General features: G+C 46.0%; 1 long non-coding RNA gene across 1 annotated transcript; it reads left to right on the forward strand.

Annotated features, from left to right (window-relative positions):
* The first annotated feature begins 206 nt into the window (after positions 1-206).
* On the forward strand, positions 207-4,598 carry LOC125357986. The gene is made up of 3 exons (XR_007212251.1): positions 207-795; positions 1,264-1,318; positions 4,220-4,598. It is a non-coding gene; the product is annotated as an uncharacterized LOC125357986 (long non-coding RNA).
* Positions 4,599-4,861: the final 263 nt, after the last annotated feature.

Consider the following 4,861-nt stretch of genomic DNA (forward strand, 5'->3'; position numbering starts at 1 on the left):
GGTGAGATTGTATTTATTCTGGAGCCCCTGACAGTTATTTTGCTACTGCTGAGATGAGAAGCTTTTCCATACTGAAGTGGTATAAGGGCAAGAACTGAAATTGAGTCATAGCCATACATATATATGAATATGAATATATATATATGTATGTGTATGTATGTCTTGGATGCAGCTGTTCCTAAGGCTAAGTGCTGTGTAATTTGCAGTTAAAGGAAACAGACAATTCCCTGTAATTGGCTAACTCATATGGCAGAGAAAGCCAGCGAGCTCTGTGGATCTATATGGGGTGGGTGGGAGCTGAGACTGGGAAGATCTCAGTTCCAGGCCAGCCTAGGCATACAAGCCACGAGACTCCACTGAGAGAAGCTGGATGTGGTGGTACACCCCTGTGCTCCCAACAATGGGAAGCAGTCTCTTCTGGAATGATTTTTTTGCCAAGTTACTGCTTCTTTACATCTGATGGAAAGCCAAGGATAGGTATATCTATTGGTAGAGCACTCTCAGGGTGCAAAGGAGACTGGGAACATGGATGGGTGGCATTCTCTCATTTTGCTCAACCAATGAGAGACCCCAGCTAGCCTTTCCCCCAGAGTTGTCATGGACTGCCTGTGCCACCTCACCAAAGTGGTCAGGATTCCTGCCAGCAGGTCCTCCCCACTCAGCCTTCTGTCCCCAGTCATTTCTGTCAGTTCTGTGGAGATGACAACTCAGTGCATGGAGCCCAGAGCAGTGCATGGAGACAGAGTAGCCAACACAAGACACCAGAACATTCACTCCTGACCCAGTCTTCCTCAGGTCCCCCTGAAATCATATTGCATTGAGATATATCAAATTCCAGAGGCCTTAACCCCACCTGCCCCACAGGACCTCTCCTGTCCTCAAGTCCTCTCAGTGCTTCCAAGAGAGTTTTCAGGAAGTCTCTCTCTCTCTCTCTCTCTCTCTCTCTCTCTCTCTCTCTCTCTCTCTCTCACACACACACACACACACACACACACATACACACACATTTCCTACAAGCTAGAGGAGATTATGGCACCCCTGTTCCCAGCTCCAAGCTAGTTTCCTACTTGTGGAAATCTTGAGGAAGATTTCCTTGTGGGAAATCTTGACCTTTGCCAAGAGTCCTCATTTCTTAGTTCAACATGTCATCTGTTTCCAGCCACCAAGACTTACTGATAGTAAAGAAACTAGGACACAATCGACTTCTTAATTCTGATTTCAGTATTATGTTAAATTTTGCATCATCTCTCCTTTTCTTTTCAGATAGACATGCCTGCACCAGAAGGCTGATGGGATTTTGGAGACAGTCTGGCCCCAAGTAATCCTGTCACAATAGTCCCATTACTTTTGGGCCCTGTCCTCTTGGTTTTAGATTTGTTATTGCTGGAGAAAATGCCACAAACCAGGCAGAGCTTACCAATGACAGAGAGAAAACATCACAAAAACAATTACTCCTGAGATGGCTGAAAATAGCAAAGATACCAAACCTTAAAAGGATTCAGTTTTGGAAAGGCCCGGGATGCTCAAACACACCCATAGAGGCACCATCATTCTCTCCCTTCTGTCATCAGCCCTCATTGAAGCTGCTGTGAGTGGCCTGGCCTGAGACAAGATGAGGGTTTGTTTGTTCCCAGCCCAGTCTGAGGCCCTTGAGAAGTCCAAATGCCCCAGAAGCCCCAGGCAGGCAGCAGAGGGTACAGTGGTGTCTATTTGCTCTCTCTCTCACCATTCAGAGAGAGAAGACTGTGGTCCCCAATCAATAAGCTCGACTTGATCAGTTGGGTTGTTTTGTTTTGTGCTAATCTTAGATCTTAAGCCCAGGGCCTGGACACTGTCTCTAAACTTTTCTAGCACTCCACCACTTTAGCCACTGCTGCACTTCTGACTTTTTGGATTAACTGGAGATAGGAGTCTCACAGACATTCCTGCCCAGCTTGCTTTGAACTGTGATCCTCAGATCTCAGTCTCCTGGGTATCTAAGATTATAGGCATGAGCCACCAAAGTGTGGCCTCCAGTAAGTTTTTAGGACAATGAATACACACACACACACACACACACACACACACACACACACACCTTACAGAAGAAAGACTGTCTGTGGCCCAGAATCTCCTTCCCTTGCAAAGGCCAGGGAGAGACCCCTCCCACTGCTCACCGTGACCACATGTCTTCCCTAGGAAGGTTCTGGTGCTCATATCCCTGTTTAGTGTGTCCAGTATGGAGCTACTCACTTCCAGCCAGGAGCACTGTGGCCAGGCCCTGCCTCCACGACAGGATCCACATAGAGCTGGCAGGGCCTCACAACTGAAGTCATGGCCATGTGCCCCAGGATAAATCCTGAATTTCCACTAGCCCCAGGTCCTTAGCCCACCAACATGCCAATGAAGCAAAGACACAAACTATCTGAAATAATGAAAGCTCAGTTTGATGCAGAACATCCCCATCAGAGCCTTTATATACAGTGGCACCATCTCCCTGGGTTGACATAGCCATCATGACAGGATTCTGAGAGGTGGCCACAAGTAAATAGAGGAAGAAACACCTGTCTCTCCCCTTGCCCACTTCATCAGGATACCAGGCCCACTTCTGAGAGACCAGATCAGAAAGATTGCTGGAAACATGGTTTTGGAAAATGTTCTTTTCTTCATTATTTACAAAGCTGTGACACATTCCCTAGGGCACCTATGCCACCCTGTGTCCTCTGATGTGGCCTTCTCCTTCTCTATCCATCCCCACCGAGTAGCAAAGCCACCAACAAGGCCTCTGGGTACCACTCCATAAATTCTCTTTCCATTGGAGGCCTAGCAGACAATAATTTAAAGAACTAGTCACTGCTTGCAATTAAGCACAGAGAAAATAGATCAGGCCCATAATTTATGTCTGTGCAAGGTTAGGCTGGATTCGTAATTAATGTTTGCTCCCTTTAATGAAATACTCCAAAGGTCTGCGCTTCTGTCATTCATGAAGGTAATTTTTCAATTGATTAGTAAAATAATACTTGAAAAGTAAATGCACCTGCTTCTTCTCCGAAATGTCTCAGTCAACCGGACACACTAGTCGGGATGCTAAAAAAATAGCAGTGCAATCCAGTGGAGACCCAGCTCCACACCATCAGCATGCAGAAAGCCTGAGGAGGAAGCAAGAGGAAAAAGCAATTAGAGCAGCCATGGTGACCAGAATTCCTGGGTGGCCCAACGCTGCTGGGTAGCTTTGGCCCTTCTGCCCAGTTCCTGTCTGTGACAGAAGGGTCAGACAGGATGTGAAGGGCTGGGCACAGACTTGGCCAAAGATTCATGCATGTGGGGCTTCATAGCCTAGATCTGCATGGAGCACTAGCAGGCCCCGTGGACCTGGGGTAGAGAGAGGGGCAATGCCCAGAGTATACTATGTGTGGCCAGTGGGGAGAGCATTGGGCAGAAGATTGGGAATCGAGGCATTGTCCCCCCCCACTGGCTTCACTCTCAAGGGTAACTGGTTCTTGGTCAAGGCTATATACTGTAAGAACCAGCATTTCTTAGTTACCAGTGGATAAGATGTTTAAGTGAAGGGCAGGCACTGGTAGCTCACACTGGGATCCTACCTTACTTAGGAGGCTGAAATCTGAGGATCACAGTTCAAAGCCAGCCCAAGAAGAAAAGTCCCGGAGACTCTTATCTCCAATTAACCACCAAAAAAACAAAAGTGAAGGTATGGTTCAAATGGTAGAGCACTAGCCATGAGCAAAAAGGCCAAGAGGCAGCCCACAAACCCTGAGTTCAATCCCAATACTGGCACGCATGGGCATGCGTGTGCATGCACACACACACACACACACATATACACATACACACATACAATATTCAAGTAGAGGCCTTATCTTCAAAACTGAACCAAAAGTTTTGACAATGACTTCATTTTGTGTTCTATGGGAAAAATGTACTGGCAATCAATGTAGTAGGGTTAATTCTTAGAAAAAAGATTCAAGTATTGATTTGGGGGGCATCAACTTTTGTCCAAATTCTTTTGGTAGCAACATATACTCTTTCCCTCACTCCAGATTTTCACCTATGGCACCAAGAAATTAATTTGAACAGAAGGATTCAAAGGTTACCTCAGTTTTTCGATGTTGTGCCTTCCTCTTGGACATTTTAAGGATTTGACAATCAATTATTATTGAACATCAAATATTGGGTAGCTTAGTTGGCTGCCTCCCCAACGACTGTTTTCTTCTTTCAACAGGAAATCATTTGCCAATGTTTGGTGTGACATCCAGGGATTCTTTGATGCCACCTCTTCAGACTCTATGAAATCCTGCATTTAGGAAAATCAGATTCTTCTCTAAAAAGTATAATTCAGGATGCTGGAAGTTCAACAACAACTGTGATGAGTAGAGACAGTTGTTCACTGGGACTGAGTTTACAAAAGGTTAGCACCTTGATGAGAATCTCTGACTCACCTAAGTAGCCTTTTACTAAGATCCTGGGTGGCAAACTGTCTAATAAAAAGTACTTCCATCCCTGTTTCCTAAATAATCTGAGCAAGGTTGCTTGGGCTAAGCCTTGCAGGAAACTGTACCCATCAGGTTCCTAGATCTAATCAACAGAAATGAACTGTTCAGTGGAAGCAGAAAGGGGATTTTTAAGAACATGTTAAAGTCCCAGGCCCCACTAAGGTGAGCTGGGGAATGGACAGCGGGGAAAGGTCAGGGGCAGGATGCCAACCTACAGCATATCCCTGGCCCTGCCGTGCAATAGCAAAGACCACATCTCAGCTCACACTCAGCCATACAGGGACCCTAGCATTGCTGGGGAAATTCTGCTTCCTTTTATCCTAGTTCCTGTCCAAATTCAGTGTAGATGCTGGTCATTGGTCAGAACTAGG

The sequence above is a fragment of the Perognathus longimembris genome, chromosome 10 (assembly GCF_023159225.1).
Source record: "Perognathus longimembris pacificus isolate PPM17 chromosome 10, ASM2315922v1, whole genome shotgun sequence".
Lineage (NCBI taxonomy): Eukaryota > Metazoa > Chordata > Mammalia > Rodentia > Heteromyidae > Perognathus > Perognathus longimembris.